The following is a 24495-nucleotide window of genomic DNA, read 5'->3' as shown; positions in this document are numbered from 1 at the left end:
CACAACAAACCCACGTGGCATGGCTCGTACATTACTGGAACGTATTTTTTCACTTAACCTGACAGGTTTCAAAAAGGCTGCCTAATAAACATCTTTAATATGGCTCCTAACTCTCTAATACAAACTCCGCCCATAGCTAAAACAATGTAATCAAATATTTAACCTTATAAACCTAAAAAGAAATACGTTATGCATACGAATCGTTCCAAACAATAAATGTTGTATCCGACGCACATCCAAACATGAAGGAGATGACGTTTCTGTCCGCCCCAATATCCATGATATTGTAAGCAATAGTCTGTATTGTCATACCTTCGTCAGACACTTGGTAAAAGTCAAACTTTAGTATTCAAATACAGAAGCTTCAACACAATAACATAAGTGTCTCCACAGTGGGTTAAACACTACAATATTCTAACTTCAGGATATATCGAGTATAGAGAGAGTGGGAAGACGCCGCTTGTGACAAGGAGATCATTCTGGTGTTGAACATGACGATGGTCCACAGCAGAAAGTGCCGCAATGTAAACACGCGACACGCTACTCTACCCTTCTCCCTCGGACGCCATACACAAGCACTGACAAACGCGCCAAGCGGCTGTCACCGTCGCACGAACGACTGTGAAGCACTGCACTCAACCCTCCAGTTCTCCGCACTGCAGGACGTCTCAAATTGAAAAGATGTTGGTGCGTGCCAGCCGTGCCCGAGGCTAGGGGCCCCATCACCCTGCAGGAGCCCCCTACCTCCTAGACCCTGCCCGCTCACTAACTTCAACTTCCCGTGGCACAAACCTAACCATTTTTTGTAACAATGAGTCTTCCGCTCACTCCCCCACCTCTTTCTTTCCTTGGGCAAAATACGAGGCAGCGGCGAACAATCACTTTCCCTTCCCTCACTCCGCCAGCCGACTCATCTCTCCCGCCTCGCCCAGGATCCTTTCCCTTGGTCACGTGCCCGCCTGGCGGCCTCCCGGGGGTGACGCCCCCTCCCACAACCCACCCTCCCCTCACCCCAGGCACACCTCTCGCATGGAGGGGAAGGGAGGGGGAGAGATGGACCTGCCCCTCGTCCTCAGTAGACCTGAGGACAGGGGGGCAGGTCCTCAGTACACCTCCATAAATGTGTCCAGTAACTCTCGACAAAGCCACAACCTTCTCCACAACATATTGTAACTCTGCTAGTGACGAGTGAAGTAAACGCAGGCGGGCTTTGAGCTTACCACACTCCCAAACTTTTCAGCGCGACAAGAGAGGTGTTGTTTGAAGTGCAGTGTGAGGAGGTGAGGAGTGAGAGTGTGTGTGCGTGTGTGTGTACTCACCTAGTTCTCACCTAGTTGTGTTTGCGGGGGTTGAGCTCTGGCTCTTTGGTCCCGCCTCTCAACCGTCAATCAACAGGTGTACAGATTCCTGAGCCTATCGGGCTCTGTCATATCTACACTTGAAACTGTGTATGGAGTGAGCCTCCACCACATCACCCCCTAATGCATTCCATTTGTCAACCACTCTGACACTAAAAAAGTTCTTTCTAATATCTCTGTGGCTCATTTGGGCACTCAGTTTCCACCTGTGTCCCCTTGTGCGTGTTCCCCTTGTGTTAAATAGACTGTCTTTATCTACCCTATCAATCCCCTTCAGAATCTTGAATGTGGTGATCATGTCCCCCCTAACTCTTCTGTCTTCCAGCGAAGTGAGGTTTAATTCCCGTAGTCTCTCCTCGTAGCTCATACCTCTCAGCTCGGGTACTAGTCTGGTGGCAAACCTTTGAACCTTTTCCAGTTTAGTCTTATCCTTGACTAGATATGGACTCCATGCTGGGGCTGCATACTCCAGGATTGGCCTGACATATGTGGTATACAAAGTTCTGAATGATTCTTTACACAAGTTTCTGAATGCCGTTCGTATGTTGGCCAGCCTGGCATATGCCGCTGATGTTATCCGCTTGATATGTGCTGCAGGAGACAGGTCTGGCGTGATATCAACCCCCAAGTCTTTTTCCTTCTCTGACTCCTGAAGAATTTCCTCTCCCAGATGATGTGTGTGTGTGTGTGTGTGTGTGTGTGTGTGTGTGTGTGTGTGTGTGTGTGTGTGTGTGTGTGTGTGTGTGTGTGCGTGCGTGCGTGTGCGTGTCGGGAGGTGTGGTGTTGGTGTTCTGGTATGTGCTCTCACTCAAGCGCTCTCTCACACACACACTAATTACTTCACGGTTATCATCAGCGACATATGCTAATTGGCCAACATAAGAACTTCCTTTACAAACTTGAGTAAGGAATCGTTCAGGACTCTGTATACCACTTATGTCTGACCAATCTTGGGGTACACAGCTCCAGCCTGGAGTCCAAACCTATTTAAACACAAGACAAAGTTAGAAAAGATTCAGAGGTATGCCACAGGGCTAGTCCCAGAACTGAGAGGTATAAGCTACGAGGAAAGGCTACGGGAGCCAAGCATAACGTCCCTGGTAGACAGAAGTGTAACGGGAGACATAATAACCACCTACACAATTCTCAGGGGAATTGACAGGGTTACTTTTGCGATGATTTCGGGGCTCAACGTCCCCACGGCCCAGTCCTCGACCAGGCCTCCAGGGTCGACAAAGACAAACTATTTAGCACGGGTGGATCACGAACAAGGGGACAGAGGTGGAAACCAGTACCCAAAGCAGCCACAGAGACAGTAGAAAGAATTGTTTCAGTGCCAGATTAGTTAACAAGTGTAATGCATTAGGCAGTGATTTGGTGGAGACTGACTGCATACACAGTTTCAAATATAGACTTAATAGAGCCTAATAGGCTCCAGAATCTGTACGCCAGTTGATTGACAGTTGAGAGGCGGGAGCAAAAAGAGCCAGAGCTCAATCCCCTCAAGCTCAACAAGGTGAGTTCAACATAACTGTTGGGCCGACCTGTCAAGTGGTTAACAGGTGCTCAGGCGCAAGTGTATTCACCTACTGTATCTCGCTACTGGTGAGGTGATCACAGCACTACAGTCTGGAGACATAAGTCTTCACCAGCGAGGTGGTGCAGACCACAGACAGACTGTTCTACGGTACAGGAGGCCTGGTCGACGACCGGGCCGCGGGGACGCTAAGCCCCGGAAGCACCTCAAGATAACCTCAAGGTAGGACAGTAAGGAGTACAGAGCCAGTATGGTCGGTAGTCAAGTGACCGATAATGACGCAACAATCTACCGCTCTCCCATATTTACACCCAGTAACCTTAACAATACGTGTCAATAAATCTATTAGTTTCAGCCTAGGTACCATAGCTTCAGGAAGCAGTGTAGATGTGAGCGGGGAAGAGTGGAGACAGCAGGGCCTCTTCCCCAGCACCAGGTGACCACCATTACGCCAGGTTCACCAAACTGATCATCGCCATTAGCATTACAACAAGGCGGCCCCAAGACCCGGACCCGGAAAACGTTAAGAGGAAGTGTGGGTGGTGGAAGCGTGGCGAGGAGCCGCCTGCCACAAGGGACACAGACGGGTTCCTCGCCGGCGGCCCTGACCTCCGGCCGCGGCTGACCATGCCGCCCACTTACTCACTATATGCCTGTACACTTATCTATACAGCAGGCTCCTCGTCTCCACCAAGGACCCCGACAGGAAGTCTCTGGTGGCAGGAAGAGGCACTTGGTTATGGCGGCGACGCTAGCGATGACGGACGGAGGAATGGAACCCACGCCGCGTGAACGCCATGATTGCGGACGGCACGCGGCAGTGGCTGCGGTGGTGGCGGCACCGGGAGATACGAACTTCCTGATTGCTGGCGGTAGATAGCATGGCGTCACGCTCCCCCGTCCAAGAATGCTTCCTTCACAATATACTCCTGCCCTTATTGCCTACGTGGAATCGATAAATTAATAAGCTTGAGACGTTCCTTTATTCTTGTCACTTCAGCAGAGTTCTAGGGATAGAGCAATCATGTAAAATGATTGGGATAACCTGAGTGATTAAATATCAACTGTTTACGCTTGCAAAAGCAATTGATATATAAGAGTGTAGTGATGGTTCGGAAACTGCAGGTAGGTACATCTTCTGTCTTCTGTACCAAAGAGAGCTTTCTCAAGTCGGACAGGAAGAGCTTTGCTCTCTATTTGTGATGCATGTCGTGTTGGTAAGGCTAGGTATCCAGGGCAGGTTCATCGCTGCAGATAATAATTCGTGGAGCAACCTTGAGCATTGTGGACCCGGATGCTACCACCGAGGGCCGCACTTCCTACTGAGGACGACTCTTTTGAAAGGTAATATGCGTGTTCTTACGGCTAGCCTAGCTTCCCCTGCCAGAGGTAGAGTGACCCCTGGGTGTTAAGTAGCGCCAGGGCATGAAAGGTCACTATAGAGAGGGTGCACTGTAGCCCGCCACAGCCTTGAGAGCAATAGCACAAAAAGTGCCAGGCCGCCGCGGGCAGACACACCTTGTCATGCATTAGGGCTCCCTTAATGCGCAGCTTATGAAGCAAGACGACGTTTTTGGTGGCCTGGCGTATGGATGAATGAGTGATGATGGCGGGCACAGAGAGTCAGCTGACGCACCACCACACACAACACACACACACACACTCCAGAAAACCACCATGACGGGAGTAACTGGCAACCCCCAAGCGGTATCCTTGAACAGCCATACTAACTTCCTCCTGAGCTTTGTTCAACAAGGACACTCACAGCACCCAAGGTGCCCACCACCACCACCACTACCACACACTATACCCCACGTGCCCCCACGGGTACCAACCAGCTGAAGTGCCGCAACCCAAACACCCAAGAAGCACATGTCGCAGCTTTGTTGCCCGAAACGCTTTGCGTAATAGTGGCTTTAGGTATTGTATGTACTAGCTCTATCTATATAACAATCCATTAATGTAACATCACTTGTATGTATGTATGTACCTTACCTGAATAAACATATTTATATTTATTTACAATAACGTCCAGGGTGGCCGTCCCCCCCCCCCTACCCCCACGACCATCAGGCCTATCAATTGAAATAAGTTTGAGGTAAAATACACACAAAGGGATGAGGTAGCTCAAGCTATTCTCACCCCGTTCAGTACATGGTGTTAATACATACATAGACACACATCACAAGCAATAAACATATTACCAAACATTCTGAGAGATAAACATCTACATTTCCTCAGGTCTATTAACACGCACAATATCTTCCGGCGCGATCTACCGCTGGTAGCCGAGGAGCAGCGTGCAGAGAAGCACTGCGAGAAAGGAGAGAGGGGAAGAAAAAAGGAGAATAGTAGGGAAGAAGGGGGGAAAGGGGGGGAGGGCTGGGATAGGAAGGAACAATGCGAAGGGGAAGAGAAGAATGGAAGGCCAGAGAGAGATGGAAGGGGGAGGGAAGGAGAAAGGGAGGTGGAGGAGGGCGAGACGGGAATGAGGGGGAGGGGAGAGGAGGGAGAGGGAGGGGGGGGCAAGAACAGAGGGAGGCGGGGAAGTGAGAGAGAGACACGGAGGTGTGGCAGGGATGAACAGTAGCCAATATATACAGTAGTTACATTTTGCCTATGTTAAGGCCATAAATTAGTAGCTGGTATCACAGTAGTTAGGTGGGTGGGGAGCGGATTAATTATCACACCGTAATTACTTAAGTGTAGTTAGACAAGTGTAGTTATCTAAGTGTAATTACCTAAGTGTAGTTACAGGATGGCGCACGCTTTGTCATGTAACGCTTTCAAACAACTGACGGCCGTCTACCACACTGCAAAAGTGGACGTTCTTATATGTTTTCGGCACCTTTGTGTGTGTGTGTGTGTGTGTGTGTGTGTGTGTGTGTGTGTGTGTGTGTGTGTGTGTGTGTGTGTGTGTACTCACCTAATAGTATTCACCTAGTTGTGCTTGCGGGGGTTGAGCTCTGGCTCTTTGGTCCCGCCTCTCAACTGTCAATCAACTGATGTGCAGATTCCTGAGCCTACTGTATGGAGTCAGCTTCCACCACATCACTGCCTAATGTGTGTGTGTGTGTATGTGTGTGTGTGTGTGTGTGTTACCAAGACGCAGTACGCAGCGTGACGCATTGCGTCTCACCAGCGGGTGAGGTGGGAAAGTATACGCCACCACACGCTCACTCACGCCACATATCCTTCACCCAAGAGCCCAAGCTCAATCCCCCATCTCTCCCGCAAGCACCCCGAGGTCAGTATATATATTATACCCAGTGATGGAGTCAGTTTACGGGTTCACCATAGCCCGTGCTACATGGACACTTCGTTCTGAGTAGCTAAATCTGAAACAACAACAGTTAGGTCTGCCACAACACACACACAGGGGGGGCTAGATTCACGAAGCAGTTACGCAAATACTTACGAACCTGGGGCCAGATTCACGAAGCAGTTACGCAAGTACTTACGAACCTTTATCCAGATTCACGAAGCAGTTACGGAAATACTTACGAACCTGGGGCTAGATTCACGAAGCAGTTACGCAAATACTTACGAACCTGGGGCCAGATTCACGAAGCAGTTACGCAAGTACTTACGAACCTTTATCCAGATTCACGAAGCAGTTACGGAAATACTTACGAACCTGGGGCTAGATTCACGAAACAGTTACGGAAATACTTACGAACCTGGGGCTAGATTCACGAAGCAGTTACGCAAGCACTTACGAACGTGTACATCTTTCTTCAATTTTTGACGCCTTTGGTTACATTTATTAAACAGTTTACATGCATGAAAACTTGCCAATCAACTGTTGTTATTGTTATAAACAGCCTCCTGGTGCTTCGGAGCTCATTAACTGTTTAATAATTGTAAACAAAGCCGCCAAAGATTGAGAAAAGATGGACAGGTTCGAAAGTGCTTGCGTAACTGCTTCGTGAATCTGGCCGGTTCGTAAGTGGTTGCGTAACTGCTTCGTGAATCTGGCCTCAGTCTTCCTCTTGTCATCTACCAACTGTTCAACATTTAACACGCTACACAGATAGGTATATCATATATATCAGTCATAATTATACCACCTTACACTGTCACAGTTATCCCACACTGTTATAACTATACCACACAACACTGTTATAAGTATACCACACAACACTGACAAAGTTATACCAACCAACACCGTAGTTATACCATGCTACATGTTGTTCTGGTAGTTATTCTAGACTACAACACAAGGTAGATAATTCTATTCTACAATACAAGGTAGATAATTCCATTATTTAACACGGGTGGTACTCGAACAAGGGGACACGGGTGGAAACTGAGTACCAAAATGAGCCACAGAGACATTAGAAAGAACCTTTTCAGTATAAGAGTAGTTAGTAAAAGGAATGTACTAGGCAGTGATGTGGTGGAGGCTGACTCCATACACAGTTTCAAATGTGGATATGATAAGAGCTCAATAGGCTCAGGAATCTGAAGACAAGCTGACTGACAGTTGAGAGGCGGGACCAAAGAGCCGAAGCTCATCCCCCGCAAGCACAATTAGATGAGTATAATTAGGCGAGGACACACACACACACACACACACACACACACACACACACACACACACACACACACACACACACACACACAGCAGTTGAGTGACAGTTGAAAGGCGGGACCAAAGAACCAAAGCTCATCCCCCGCAAGCACAACTAGGTGACCACAACTGAGTACAGGAAAGGAAAACATAGATAGTACAGGAGAGAAAGGGGAGATATGATAATATATAAGATTGGAAAAAATAAATATATAAATATATATATGGGGGGAATTGATAAGGTAGTCAAAGCAGCATTGTTAAAAGCTAGTAACAGCTGAACGAGGGGTCATAGATGGGAACTTGAGACGCAAATGAGTCGCAGAGATATCAGAAAGGGATTTGTCAGCGTCAGAGCTGTCAATAAGTGGAACAGGTTAGACGTAAATGTCCTCGAAGCTAATTCGATTTAAAGTTTTAAATATAAACATGATAAAAGCGTGAGAAATGAGTCATTGCATAAACCTAAGAACGTTCGGAAGGTGAGACTAGAAGCCTAGCTCATCCATGCAAGCACATCTAGGCCAGTACACACACACACACACACACACACACACACACACACACACACACACACACACACACACACACACACACACACACACACACACACTACGTGCTGTCTATCCTTGGTTATTTATCACACACAACATAGACATAGTAGTTAGGCAAGCCTATGCAATAATGTAGACAACTCTCATACTACACAACAGTAGGCTACATTCTCATACAATACAGCAGTAGGATACATTCAACTCTCATACAATACAGCAGTAGGCTACATTCAACTCTCATACAATACAGCAGTAGGCTACATTCTCATACAATACAGCAGTAGGATACATTCAACTCTCATACAATACAGCAGTAGGCTACATTCAACTCTCATACAATACAGCAGTAGGCTACATTCTCATACAATACAGCAGTAGGATACATTCAACTCTCATACAATACAGCAGTAGGCTACATTCAACTCTCATACAATACAGCAGTAGGCTACATTCAACTCTCATACAATACAGCAGTAGGCTACATTCAACTCTCATACAATACAACAGTAGGCTACATTCAACTCTCATACAATACAGCAGTAGGATACATTCAACTCTCATACAATACAGCAGTAGGCTACATTCAACTCTCATACAATACAACAGTAGGCTACATTCAACTCTCATACAGCAGTAGGATACATTCAACTCTCATACAATACAGCAGTAGGATACATTCAACTCTCATACAATACAGCAGTAGGATACATTCAACTCTCATACAATACAGCAGTAGGCTACATTCAACTCTCATACAATACAACAGTAGGCTACATTCAACTCTCATACAATACAGCAGTAGGATACATTCAACTCTCATACAATACAGCAGTAGGATACATTCAACTCTCATACAATACAGCAGTAGGCTACATTCAACTCTCATACAATACAGCAGTAGGCTACATTCAACTCTCATACAATACAACAGTAGGCTACATTCAACTCTCATACAATACAGCAGTAGGATACATTCAACTCTCATACAATACAGCAGTAGGATACATTCAACTCTCATACAATACAGCAGTAGGCTACATTCAACTCTCATACAATACAGCAGTAGGCTACATTCTCATACAATACAGCAGTAGGATACATTCAACTCTCATACAATACAGCAGTAGGCTACATTCAACTCTCATACAATACAGCAGTAGGCTACATTCAACTCTCATACAATACAGCAGTAGGATACATTCAACTCTCATACAATACAGCAGTAGGATACATTCAACTCTCATACAATACAGCAGTAGGCTACATTCAACTCTCATACAATACAGCAGTAGGCTACATTCTCATACAATACAGCAGTAGGATACATTCAACTCTCATACAATACAGCAGTAGGATACATTCAACTCTCATACAATACAGCAGTAGGCTACATTCAACTCTCATACAATACAGCAGTAGGCTACATTCTCATACAATACAGCAGTAGGATACATTCAACTCTCATACAATACAGCAGAAGGCTACATTCAACTCTCATACAATACAGCAGTAGGCTACATTCAACTCTCATACAATACAGCAGTAGGCTACATTCAACTCATACAATACAACAGTAGGCTACATTCAACTCTCATACAGCAGTAGGATACATTCAACTCCCATACAATACAGCAGAAGGCTACATTCAACTCTCATACAATACAACAGTAGGATACATTCAACTCCCATACAATACAGCAGAAGGCTACATTCAACTCTCATACAATACAACAGTAGGATACATTCAACCATCACAGTATACAACAGTACATACAACAGTCTCACGAGAATATAAACTACCCTCCAGCTAAGAGTATCATGCTCACCCACCACTATGCTCTATGCTGTAAGTTATTACATCACACTGCACTATCATAGTTACTACACTATGCTGCCACGGGCTCGCCATAGCCCGTGCTACTTGGAACTTTTTGTTCCAAGTAGCGAATCTTAAACAACAACAACAACAACAACTATGCTGCCAGTTATTATGTCATTCTGTACTGTTATAGATATACAAGAGTACACTACCATAATAAACATCATATAGCAACAGAGTTATATCCACAGTTTAATTATAACATTCCCTTCACTATCCTGTTTTATACCATTTCCTCGCTATCCTATTTTATACCATCCCCTAGCTATCCTGTTTAACTATACTATTCTTTCATAAACTAACATTATACTACTATTTTAGTTTAGTTAATTTATTATTTACTTTATAACCTAACCTAACCATCCTTTACTCCCTATAACCAAGGGAGCCGGTCGGCCGAGCGGACAGCACACTGGACTTGTGATCCTGTGGTCCCAGGATCGATCCCGGGCGCCGGCGAGAAACAATGGGCAGAGTTTCTTTCACCCTATGCCCCTGTTACCTAGCAGTAAAATAGGTACCTGGGAGTTAGTCAGCTGTCACGGGCTGCTTCCTGGGGGTGGAGGCCTGGTCGAGGACCGGGCCGCGGGGACACTAAAGCCCCGAAATCATCTTAAGATAACCTTAAGAAGATCCTGTTCACTATACGGTCGTAAATATACCACACTCCTCTATATATATTAGTGCCTCACTATTCTTACGCTTACACGAACACTATCTAGATATATACGCTTGGGATCACTAATATTAAATAATATATGTATAACACACTAATAATACTACTAGCTATAGATATACCACAAGTCAACACGTTACTACTACAGATATATATATACAGCATCACGCTATACTACTGCAGTGCTATAGAATACATCACCAAAATTCCACTGCTATAATAAGTATGAAGCACATGATGCTGTCTTAGATGTATCACGCTAACACTACGATGTATTACTTACACTTACTAACATAATACAATTAAACTCATATCAAAAGCCAATACAATACGAATACAATTAGCCTAGTCCAACAATGATATACACATTCCAAACGAACAAGAATAGTGTAATTCTACAATGCTGAACACACACGCACAATACGAACGTTTGCCTAGTTCAAGTTATACAATGAAATACACAACGAGAACAGCACTACCCCAGTCCCGCAATTATATATATATATATATATATATATATATATATAACACTATAGAGAGTATATAACACTATCACTAGCTCTGCTAGCTGTGTACTACTCACTAGCTGTGTCTTTTCTTTTAAGGACGCGAGTCTTATTTTCCTCTGCCACCCCTTTTCTCTTATTATCTTATTATATACAAAACACACACACACACACACACACACACACACACACACACACACACACACACACACACACACACACACACACACACACACACACACACTCAACCCACTACTAACAGCAAAAACTACAACACATCCGTCCATAGACAGGTTTTGGACAAGTTTCCATGGGATTTGAGCAACCTCTGAATTCTAAGGTTTTCACAACTCGTATTTCGCAAGAATATCACTCTTCAACATACGAGAAAACATCTGTACAATAATTGACGTACTTCTCTACGCCTCTTTCACACGAATATAATTAATTATCAAAAGAAGGAATCTAACTCAGAATCACTCAGTCACTAAGTAATCACTTAGTGACACTCAACTGTCAGAGGGGCCTGACAGGGGCCTGACAGCTGAGTGGGCAGCGCTTCAGATTCGTAGTGCTGAGGTTCTGGGTTCGATCCCCGGTGGAGGCAGAGACAAATGGGCAAAATGTTTTTTTCACCCTGATACTCCTGTTACCTAGCAGTAAATAGGTACCTGGGAGTTAGACAGCTGCTACGGGCTGCTTCCTGGGGATGTGTAACAAAAAAGGAGGCCTGGACGAGGACCGGGCCGCGGGGGCGCTAAGCCCCGAAATCCTCTCAAGATAAGATACTAACACCATGGCACGAATCACGGTGTTCGGCTCTCATTATTTTGCATCACTGAGACGCGCACATAAGTTAAGATGTGATAACAAGCGGAAATCTTAAATTATTTAGCTTAAAGAATACTGAGATTTAGTTCCTGAATACATTATGTACCTCGGTAACTTTTCCTCCTGCGCCCACATGATGAGTATGTGCTCCAATACGTACTAATGTACTAGACAAAAACAATTTGTTTATGATGTGAAATGAATTATTATTTTATACCGTGTTTCTTGCGGGCGGGGTGGGAGGTGGAGAGAGAGGGAGGGATTAAGACAAACACTTGGTTCTGGTTCAAAGCGGCGTGTGAGCATGATGCTGGAGCCGACGAGGTGAGCGAATGTTACCAAACGTGCAGTTAAAAGGCACACTTGATAGAATGATCACTATCCTTCTAACAACACTGGCTGCCTATTTTGAAACCCTCCAGTAGGAATTCCACAAGTCGTATGGAGATTCGAAATAGGATATAAACAGATGGAAGTATCTGAGAGCAAGACGGACTGGATGGTTGCAGCTGGATGCGGCACTTCACAAGAGGCGGGAGCCGCACAGATTATCAACATGTTCTCCAGAACAGAGAGCGGGAATGAGAAAAACTTAAATGATCACTTGGGAAATAGATACGACGCAACACGGCCTGGAGAATATAAGGGTAAGGAGAGAGGCTACATGGAAACACTGAAAAACATGCTTTTAACCGCACTCACGCGCACGCACGAATATATATATATAATATATATATATATATATATATATACATATATATATATAATATATATATATATATATATATACATATATATATAATATATATATATATATATGGCAGTGTCAGACCACGGAGGAGGAATTGAAACAGGAATTTACTTAAGTACTTTCGTATATTAATACGTCTTCAGAAGGAATGTATTCCTTCCATTCCTTCTGAAGATGTATTAATATACGAAAGTACTTAAGGAAATTCCTGTTTCAATTCTTCCTCCGTGGTTTGACACTGTCACATTTCTCATCACGTGTTAATTTTCATGATTTATATATATATATATATATATATATATATATATATATATATATATATATATATATATATATATATATATATATATATCATTAAAATATTCGTAAAATAATTTAACTAACAACTTGAGGGAAGGACAGACTTGAGTCATCATTTCCACGAGAGGTTAAGGCTGGACTCCCAACACTACCATGTACACGGCACTTGAAGCCTCACACTATCCACCGGACAAAGATGAAAACAATGGATGTTATACATACCTATTATAATAAAATAGGGGCATGTCGACACTTTGCACCATTATAGCTTAGCACTTGTCACTAAGACACACGCGCGACTTGGCCGGGACGATCACAAATCTCAGCGCACATTCATGAGAGAGTAATGTTCTCAGGGCTTGGTCACCACACACTTAGTATCCACACTGTTTCACAATGGTCACTTCATTATACACACACACACACACACTACTGTCCAGGAAGTTCAGCTCTTGGTGTCGTCCAATGATCCTCACCAAACGTGAAATAATACGAGAGATTGTGCGTTCAAGGGGGTAAGAAATAGCACCATCACTGGGAAAAGAACTATACAGGCGGAGGAGATACCTGAGTAGTGGTACGTATGTACATATTGTTGCTCACTGGTAAGTTAAGTGTTAAGTGTGTGTGTGTGGAGCAGAGCGCACTAGTACCACAGCCACGCACAGAGCCACTACAACTGTATCACCACCACCTCAACCACACTGCCAGCGAAAGTCCAGCTCACAAGCGGGCGGCCTTGGTCCAGCTTTCCCACCCTTAACTTTTACTTTTTCCTCCGTATGGCTGCTGGAAAACATGCACAGGCTATCCATACACATTCCGCTACCACCCAGTGTACACTTACCTTACAAAACTACTGTACAAAACCAGAAAATTGGTAAATGGTAAAGCTTGAGTGTGTTTACAACGCCATGTCTGCCATGGTATAAAACACAACAATCAGCAGCCAATCGCCAGGCGAGGGGGGCGGAGCGAGGCAGCGATGCCAGGCGTCGCCACCACGCGCTCATTCATACCTCTACCACTGCCTCTTCTCACTACAAACATTCCTCTCTATCACAAACACTATCTACATAGATAGATATTCATCACCTGCCAGTATCAAAGATATATATGAATATTCAAAACGGTTATGTATATTAACAGGTAGTATTATCATTAACTATCTTCATATATCACCATCTGTAAGCTTCAGCTGGATACCTTTCTCGCTGCATCTTCTATGGATAAGATTTGAATATAAATAGACTAATAACTTGAACTATTATGATAATACTCTCTGGAACTCTATCACATCCAGCATTATTATATAAACAAGTATTCATTTGGCTGAAGATGTGAGTAAATGTGAGCTGGCGTGATGAGTGTGAGAGGCTGACATGTGAGGCAGCTTGGTCTATATTTCCCCCACAATATCGATCTTTCCTGCGTATGTTAGAGATCCCTGCGCCTGGTATTGTTCACGGCCGGCCAGGCAACATCTGCGCCTCTCTGACTCATATCTTGCAGTGTGTCATACACTCGAGTCTTATTTATGATAGTGAATCTATATTGGCCAGATGCCAAGCGTTATGTAATGTCTGTGCACGTCTACACATCTGTTGTGTGTGTTTTTAACACGTTTTGACGCTCAAAATGAATTGTTTTCTGTACGCTGTCATAACTTAACTTTACATTAAGCATACACAATACTTTTATTTTGAATTAGAACCTTTTTTGTTGAAAAATGAAGTTACAAAATGAATTAACGATGAACAGAACCTACACATGTTATTTATATATGATGCCTCGGGCACCTTTACTGATATATACTCGACCTTAGACATGGTATTCTACTAAATATACTACAAAATATACCTTATTTCTTCCCTTAGTGTAGTGTTTATACAGTGAAAATAAAATATAGCCTAACTACAAAAGTAAAACATGACTGACAATGATTGATGATTGACGGAAGTCTATCCCACTTTCTCGGTAGATGATCATTTGCAATTCGGTGGATTATGTTACCAAAGGGCGTGCACCCACCTGGGTCGGAAGGTCGCACTCTGCACATTGATTGATGAAGATTAAGCCACCCAAGAGGTGGCACGGGCATGAGTAGCCCGTAAGTGGTAGAGTTTTTTTGGGAGTGAATGTGATCTTTGGTCATGAAAGGATATACTACGTGTTGTGCTCGCATTTAAATCGTCAGCACTCTGCCAAACATTTTCTCATCTTATAGAACTTTGCCTCACAGCATAACACCTCACCTCTTATATTAAGTCTAACACCACACTTAAGTCGGCAACCAGGAGGCCTGGTCGACGACCGGGCCGCGGGGACGCTAAGCCCCGGAAGCACCTCAAGGTAACCTCACCTCTTATATTAAGTCTAACACCTCACCTCATAACACATCACCTCATAAAACAACACAAAATGCAAACCAAGAGTTTTAAGTTACAGACCCGCTCCTGTGCCAGGTAAGTCCACAACGGGCTCACCATAGCCCGTGCTGCTTGGAATTTTTTGTCCCGAGTAGCTGAATCTAAAACATCAAAATGCAAACCAAAATAACGTGCCACAATAATCATACGGAAGAGGACTGTCTGGAGACCAGACGCTTGTAGCTAGCCTCACCCAACTTTGTAGTGGGTGAGGCTACCAGAGGCAAATTTGTCTGGGGTACGAGGCTGGTCGGGGTAGGCCTACGTTAAATGCCTTAAGAAATATTGCCTGTAACCCCCCCCCCCCCCTGTGTAATTATCTTTAAATCGGTGATGTAGTGTCCGTAGAGTATTGGCGATATTCCCACCGTTTACCCCGTGCATTTTCAGGATTTACTTTATATTTAAATGGAAATGTCTATTTGTTCGAGGTTGGAGGGGAGAGGGGGAAGAGTAGGGAGAAAAGACGGGGGAGGAGGGAAAAGGGAAGTGTGAGGGGGGGACACGTGGGGAGATGGAAAAAGAAGAGGAGTGGTGGGAGGGACAAACCGTCCCGGGCACCTGAAAAATATAAATTATTGATGATATATATGTGAGAAAATATATATATATATATATATATATATATATATATATATATATATATATATATATATATATATATATATGGGGGGGGGTACCACCACTGGTGCAATTATAGGGACCCACATCCTCAGAGAAGGGAACACAGAGCATTCAGGGAAAAACTTGCCATTTAACTCTGAATACGTAAGAATGTTCGCTTCTCCTACCACCCCCCTTTTATATATATATATATAATATATATATATATATATATATATATATATATATATATATATATATTATATATATATATATATATATATATATATATATTATATATATATATATATATATATATATATATATATATATATATATATATATATATATATATATATATATGGTTATGTGGTGGTGGTCGTGTGTTCCATCCATGTGGCAGGTTATGTGGTGGTGGTCGTGTGTTCCATCCATGTGGCAGGTTATGTGGTGGTGGTCGTGTGTTCCATGTGGCAGGTTATGTGGTGGTGGTCGTGTGTTCCATCCATGTGGCAGGTTATGTGGTGGTGGTCGTGTGTTCCATCCATGTGGCAGGTTATGTGGTGGTGGTCGTGTGTTCCATGTGGCAGGTTATGTGGTGGTGGTCGTGTGTTCCATGTGGCAGGTTATGTGGTGGTGGTCGTGTGTTCCATGTGGCAGGTTATGTGGTGGTGGTCGTGTGTTCCATCCATGAGGCAGGTTATGTAGTGGTGGTCGTGTGTTCCATCCATGTGGCAGGTTATGTGGTGGTGGTCGTGTGTTCCATGTGGCAGGTTATGTGGTGGTGGTCGTGTGTTCCATCCATGAGGCAGGTTATGTGGTGGTGGTCGTGTGTTCCATCCATGAGGCAGGTTATGTGGTGGTGGTCGTGTGTTCCATGTGGCAGGTTATGTGGTGGTGGTCGTGTGTTCCATCCATGAGGCAGGTTATGTAGTGGTGGTCGTGTGTTCCATCCATGTGGCAGGTTATGTGGTGGTGGTCGTGTGTTCCATCCATGAGGCAGGTTATGTGGTGGTGGTCGTGTGTTCCATGTGGCAGGTTATGTAGTGGTGGTCGTGTGTTCCATGTGGCAGGTTATGTGGTGGTGGTCGTGTGTTCCATGTGGCAGGTTATGTGGTGGTGGTCGTGTGTTCCATCCATGTGGCAGGTTATGTGGTGGTGGTCGTGTGTTCCATGTGGCAGGTTATGTGGTGGTGGTCGTGTGTTCCATGTGGCAGGTTATGTAGTGGTGGTCGTGTGTTCCATCCATGTGGCAGGTTATGTGGTGGTGGTCGTGTGTTCCATGTGGCAGGTTATGTGGTGGTGGTCGTGTGTTCCATGTGGCAGGTTATGTGGTGGTGGTCGTGTGTTCCATGTGGCAGGTTATGTGGTGGTGGTCGTGTGTTCCATCCATGTGGCAGGTTATGTGGTGGTGGTCGTGTGTTCCATGTGGCAGGTTATGTAGTGGTGGTCGTGTGTTCCATGTGGCAGGTTATGTGGTGGTGGTCGTGTGTTCCATCCATGTGGCAGGTTATGTGGTGGTGGTCGTGTGTTCCATGTGGCAGGTTATGTGGTGGTGGTCGTGTGTTCCATGTGGCAGGTTATGTGGTGGTGGTCGTGTGTTCCATGTGGCAGGTTATGTGGTGGTGGTCGTGTGTTCCATCCATGTGGCAGGTTATGTGGTGGTGGTCGTGTGTTCCATGTGGCAGGTTATGTGGTGGTGGTCGTGTGTTCCATGTGGCAGGTTATGTGGTGGTGTTCGTGCCAAGCGTTTATGATCCCTGTACAGGAAATAAAGTTGCATATTGTTATCACAATAATAACATAGCGGATGGACATAAAAGGTTCATATTCTCTTGAGCTCGCCGCCCTCAGGTGCTGCACAGCTCGAGTTCTTGGTGTTATTAAGAGCCTTGGCTCTCATTACCACAATTACTGCAAGAACTACCACCACGGATTGCGGTAGAGTGCTTGGTTGCCGTCCGCCAGCCAGCACGCCCGCCTGGCGCCCCCCGTCCGCACGCCCACCAGCCACCACCTTCCCCCTCCCACACACACGCCCACCTAGCACCCACCCCCCATGCACGCCCACCTGGCCTAACAGGAACAACGGCAGCACCGTTAGACTGACACAGACTGACCGTTCCCGCCACTCCATGGTAAATCTAGGTGCTACTCTCAAAGCCTCCTGCCACCTGTCTTAACTTTTCTATAGACACCATCTTTGTCCTTGGCCGTAAAGCATCGTAGATGTTTATAAGGTTGTTCTTGACACACACACACTCTACGTAGCTCTTCATATGGTCCAGGGCCAGCTGTATACATACACATCTGCTGTGTTTAACAAAGTTAGACTTGTCACGATATTGGCCGAAATGTTATACATGTTAGTGACAGCGTGAATGAACAAATTAATCACAATTTGGTCTGACAACTCATTGTGTGTGTGTGTGTGTGTGTGTGTTCACCTAGTTGTGCTTGCGGGGGTTGAGCTCTGCTCTTTCGGCCCGCCTCTCAACTGTCAATCAAGCAACTGTAACTAATTACTAACTATTTTTTCCCCACGCACACACACACACACACACCCAGGAAGCAGCTCCGTATCAGCTGTCTAACTCCCAGACACCTATTTACTGCTAGGTAACAGGGTGAAAGAAACTCATAAGTTTCAAACTTTGATAAGTTTCGAACCTTAGATAATTCGAAGCTAGGACGCCAGGGGGCCCCTACTGGTACGCACTCAGTCGTTTATGTATCTGTTCTGATATTCTGTTTCACAACTAATTTTGTTATTTTTTATGATTATTATTATTAAGCACTGATACCGGGGTGCCAGTCCCCAGGTGGCACTAGGGCTGGCACTGGCACTCGCGCCTCATGTAACCCGTCCTCACCCCGCCTGCCTGGATACTCACATTTCAGTTCACTCTACATATTAGTGTTACCTCATTATCAGTTGCATTTCACGAGTCCAATACGGGCTCACCATAGCCCGTGCTGCTTGGAACTTTTTGTTCCAAGTAGCGAATCTTAAACAACAACAACAACAAGTTGCATTTTGCATTGACTCAGTAATAACCTTAGTATTTTATCTGACAGTTATTGGCCAGGGAGTCGGTCGGCCGAGCGGACAGCACGCTGGCTTGTGATCCTGTGGTCCCGGGTTCGATCCCGGGCGTCGGCGAGAAGCAATGGGCAGAGTTTCTTTCACCCTATGCCCCTGTTACGTAGCAGTAAAATAGGTACCTGGGTGTTAGTCAGCTGTCACGGGCTGCTTCCTGGGGGTGGAGGCCTGGTCGAGGACCGGGCCGCGGTGACACTAAAGCCCCGAAATCATCTCAAGAAGATCTCAAGATAACAGCGTTTCATAATGACACAACCAGCGGAGTCAGGCAGCGGCTAAATATCCATTACTGACTCACCAGAATTTAAATAAAAAAACAATCATGGTTTCCCATGTCACTTAATGGTATATAGAGAGTACATGGCACCGTCTGGCCACCTTCATACTCCCACAAGGTAACACCGGTACTACATAACTTGTGGCAGCTGATCAGAATTACATTTCACCTTTGTAAATGCACATTAATGACACTTCAAACACTTTATGTAGCATACATAAATCTGTGTATCTATGTATTTTACGTATGTAGCTTAGCCTAGCATTTTAAAGGCACTACAATCACCGTCTGTGGATGATTGTTCAAAAAATCCTTGAACTATATGTTTAACACATCTCTCACCCTGTCCATGGAGGACAGAAGAAAATGTATATATGCTGATTAGCATTGTAAATATGTGGCCACGTCTGTGGTAGAAAATAATAATAATAAAAAAAAATTACACAACTTGAATATCAGAAGGCCACGCGCCGCTCTGATTTCCATTTTCAAAATGATGTGCGTCTCCAATGTAGCCTAACCTGATCAGCACTCCAGAGGCAGCGTGTCCCTCAAGCTGTACCACTCTCATGGGTGGTAAGTAAGCAACTAACTACAAGACAGTCTACCAGTGACACTAAAAGTCCCCATCACCTGCGAGATGGGGACTTTTAGTATCACTGCTATCTTATTCACTCCTGTGTTCATGATATCCTCATATTGCGCCCAAAATTGGCCAGTGAAAACTATTAATCACATGCCTTTGTGAGACTAACCATCAAGTTCAAGTATGTTTATAGAGACAAGAAAGAAATACATCTCAAAGGGATAGAGTAGATTAGGCTATTTCTATTCCCCCTTCCGACTAACCATCCTGTATGATGGGGATTTTTAGCACCACGTAGCTAGCTTTTTGACACACACTGTGCTCCCCCTTCACATAGTCTGGGACAGCTGCACTAATGCAAATGCACCAATATGTGTTAATACAAAACACTAAATACAAAACAATCAAGACAATGCCCACACCCTGAGTTATCATCAGTCACCACACACACACCGTCCTTAAACTGCACGTACGCAAATAATTACTCATCCTTTGATGAGTCAGGATTCATTACGACCAGAATGCACTTGAAATAAAGTTGTTATTGGTATATATCACTCATAGACATTCCACGTGTACCATATTACATACATCATTGATGATAATCCACACCAGTCCATCATTATTTATCACATAAATAGTTAATATCTGGTCGCTGGACCACTTTTACGCACTTAATCATCAAGGCTTCTTTTAGGTGATTAATTAATTTTCCTCGTAAGAGCAAATGACGCGTTAAGGTGGTGGGGACGTATGTTGTGGTGGGGGAGGTTTGTGGTGGTGGGGAGGCTTGTGGTTATGATAGGGTTGTGAGGTGGGGAGGGTTGTGGTTAAGGCAGGGTTGTGGTAGTGGGGAGGCCGAGGGGTGCGGTGTGTGGGACTGTGGGTCAAGGCCAGGGGTTGAAGGTCGTGGGGAATACCCGAACTAACGCCTTCAGCTAAGAGGTTCCCGGAAGGAATTCGCCAGGAATTTCCCCCACCCAAACTGACACTTCTTCTCATATTCCATTTTCTGTAATTGTTGTATTGTTTTGTTAATGTTAGTGAGCTTTATCACTCTACCTCCACCGGGTGCTGCCCCCACCAGGTGCTGCCACCACCGGGTGCTGCCACCACCGGGTGCTGCCACCACCGGGTGCTGCCACCACCGGGTGCTGCCACCACCGGGTGCTGCCACCACCGGGTGCTGCCTCCACCGGGTGCTGCCACCACCGGGTGCTGCCTCCACCGGGTGCTGCCACCACCGGGTGCTGCCACCACCGGGTGCTGCCTCCACCGGGTGCTGCCTCCACCGGGTGCTGCCACCACCGGGTGCTGCCTCCACCGGGTGCTGCCACCACCGGGTGCTGCCTCCACCGGGTGCTGCCACCACCGGGTGCTGCCACCACCGGGTGCTGCCACCACCGGGTGCTGCCACCACCGGGTGCTGCCACCACCGGGTGCTGCCACCACCGAGTGCTGCCTCCACCGGGTGCTGCCACCACCGGGTGCTGCCTCCACCGGGTGCTGCCACCACCGGGTGCTGCCACCACCGGGTGCTGCCACCACCGGGTGCTGCCACCACCGGGTGCTGCCACCACCGGGTGCTGCCTCCACCGGGTGCTGCCACCACCGGGTGCTGCCACCACCGGGTGCTGCCTCCACCGGGTGCTGCCTCCACCGGGTGCTGCCACCACCGGGTGCTGCCACCACCGGGTGCTGCCACCACCGGGTGCTGCCACGTACCACCGGGTGCTGCCACCACCGGGTGCTGCCACCACCGGGTGCTGCCACCACCGGGTGCTGCCACCACCGGGTTCAACAATCACGACTGTGGTAAGAGACCATGACCCTAACACTCGCAGTTCCTCTCCCACAAGTTGTGTGTCTGTTAAGGCCAACTTTTGCCTAGATATATATATATATGTAAATTTATGCCAGCTCCAGATATAGGTCTCTCATTTCGTCCGCGGCGCTGTTTAACAGATGTGTTTTATGGCTCCCACACCTCCCAGCACACCATCCCACACCTCCCCACACCTCCCAGCACACCACCGTGGTCGCCACGGGCTCTCTCCAACACATTTACCACATTTTAAGTAAAATATTTAAGTACCTCCACACTTATCTTACACATACACATACTTATACGAGTTGTAAGCCTGTGTGTGTGTGTGTTTCTTTAAGTTTTAAATTTGTGGTTTCAAGAACCATCCCAACCAACTGAACGAGACAATGTGTTTTCATAATCTAATTCCTGCTTACGAAGAATGTAGCTAACTACTCCAATAGTGAACCACAGATATTCTAACAATTACTCTAACGTCATTGAGGGCAATATATCATCCACAACGGGCTCGCCATAGCCTGTGCTACTTGGAATTTTTTGTTCCAAGTAGCGAATCTTTAACAACAATTGAGGGCAGCACTAGGCTACCGGTAGCGCCGGACCATTCTAAAGTGTCCCGAGGTCCAGATTCACGAAGCATTTACGCAAGTACTTACGAAGGTGTACATCTTTCCTGAATCTTTGACGACTTTGTTTCCATTTATTAAACAGTTTACAAGTATGAAAACTTCGGAGCTCATTAACTGTTTAATAATTGTAAACAAAGCCGCCAAAATTGAGAAAAGATGTACATGTTCGTAAGTGCTTGCGTAACTGCTTCGTGAATCAGGCACTGTTGATATCCTCCACTGTGGTGCACCGCCACTACATATTAATGACCCCGGGGGTTAGGTTATCTTCAGATGATTTCGGGGCTTTAGTGTCCCCGCGGCCCGGTCATCAACCAGGCCTACACATTAGCCCTGACACCTTCACCTGCCACTCTCAGCTGATTTCCACCACCATATATTTTGATGTCATTCTCGGTAACCAAACTTATCTTATGATTTTTAAAAGCAAACAATCACTGAATGATTCCTGTGGCGGAACAATCAGTATATTCAGAAATGTAACTGTGTTGAAACAATCAATGATTAGTAAATCTGGTACTTATAGTAGTATAGAAATATTTCTACACTTAAATTCCTGAATCTTAAATTAAGAAAAAATAATAAGTAATAATTGGTAAAAGGATGTCCCGGGCTGGCGGGGTAGGAGCAGGGACTGGTGGGGTAGGAGCAGGGACTGGCGGGGTAGGAGCAGGGACTGGCGGGGTAGGAGCAGGGACTGGCGGGGTAGGAACAGGGACTGGCGGGGTAGGAGCAGGGACAGGCGGGGTAGGAGCAGGGACTGGCGGGGTAGGAGCAGGGACTGGCGGGGTAGGAGCAGGGACTGGCGGGGTAGGAGCAGGGACTGGCGGGGTAGGAGCAGGGACTGGCGGGGTAGGAGCAGGGACTGGTGGGGTAGGAGCAGGGACTGGCGGGGTAGGAGCAGGGACTGGCGGGGTAGGGGCAGGGACTGGCGGGGTAGGGGCAGGGACTGGCGGGGTAGGAGCAGGGACTGGCGGGGTAGGAGCAGGGACTAGTGGGGTAGGAGCAGGGACTGGCGGGGTAGGAGCAGGGACTGGCGGGGTAGGGGCAGGGACTGGCGGGGTAGGAGCAGGGACTGGCGGGGTAGGGGCAGAGACTGGTGGGGTAGGGGCAGAGACTGGCGGGGTAGAAGCAGGGACTGGCGGGGTAGGGGCAGGGACTGGCGGGGTAGGGGCAGGGACTGGCGGGGTAGGGGCAGGGACTGGCGGGGTAGGTATTTAACTGGCCCGTACCAATTTTGTGGACATGAGTGGGTAACAGGCTCCAGACAGATCATCTCAGCCCATCCTCCACAAATGATAGTACACATCGGAGTTAGGGGTGACATGATAGAGGTTTACAAGTGGGTGAATGGACATAACAAAGGGGATATTAATAGGGTATTAAAAGTATCAACACAAGACAGAACACGAAACAATGGGTATAAATTGGATAAGTTTAGATTTAGGAAAGACTTGGGTAAATACTGGTTCAGTAACAGGGTTGTTGATTTGTGGAACCAATTACCGCGTAACGTGCTGGAGGTGGGATCCCTCGATTGTTTCAAGCGCGGGTTGGACAAGTATATGAGTGGGATTGGGTGGTTATAAATAGGAGCTGCCTCGTATGGGCCAATAGGCCTTCTGCAGTTGCCTTTGTTCTTATGTTCTATCCAGGCACTCTAGTGCTAAATAAGCAATCCTAGGTTTAATATAGGGAATCATAGGCCTCGTTTAGTGCATATATGTAATATGTGGGACATGATCTCCCACACTTCATCACCGAATGGCCAGTTATCAGACCATTCAGACCCGTTGGTATGAGGTACCTGCAACTTTGGGATTACTTTATTCACTAGAGCGTCGTCGAGCTCCACCGAGCTCTTGCTAAGTGAAAACATTCTTATTTACATATTACCCCGCGGGCATGGTACAGTTTCCTGTTCAACATCACCCAGGATACACTGGAAACGTTTCAGTTGTCTGTATACAGTTTATTTTAAGGTAAACTACGACCAGGTCATGCTTGGTAGAGTGAGACGAGTACCTGTAGAGTACTGGTGCTTGGGGGGTACGAAGCAATCCACTGGCGTTCCG

The 24495-nt window shown here is 46.0% G+C and overlaps 1 long non-coding RNA gene and 1 pseudogene across 1 annotated transcript in view; both read right to left on the bottom strand.

Moving 5' to 3' along the window:
- Positions 1–13993, bottom strand: part of LOC123773759 (zinc finger and BTB domain-containing protein 49-like) — a 93235-nt pseudogene extending 79242 nt beyond the window's left edge.
- The window catches only part of LOC138356369 (uncharacterized), a 420379-nt gene that overhangs the window by 241288 nt on the left and 154596 nt on the right, over positions 1–24495 (bottom strand). The gene's annotated exons all lie outside the window — the stretch shown is intronic.

Source organism: Procambarus clarkii, chromosome 72, assembly GCF_040958095.1.
Source record: "Procambarus clarkii isolate CNS0578487 chromosome 72, FALCON_Pclarkii_2.0, whole genome shotgun sequence".
NCBI lineage: Eukaryota > Metazoa > Arthropoda > Malacostraca > Decapoda > Cambaridae > Procambarus > Procambarus clarkii.
The sequence above is the reverse complement of the archived record's forward strand: the minus strand, read 5'-3'. Positions and strand labels throughout refer to the sequence as shown.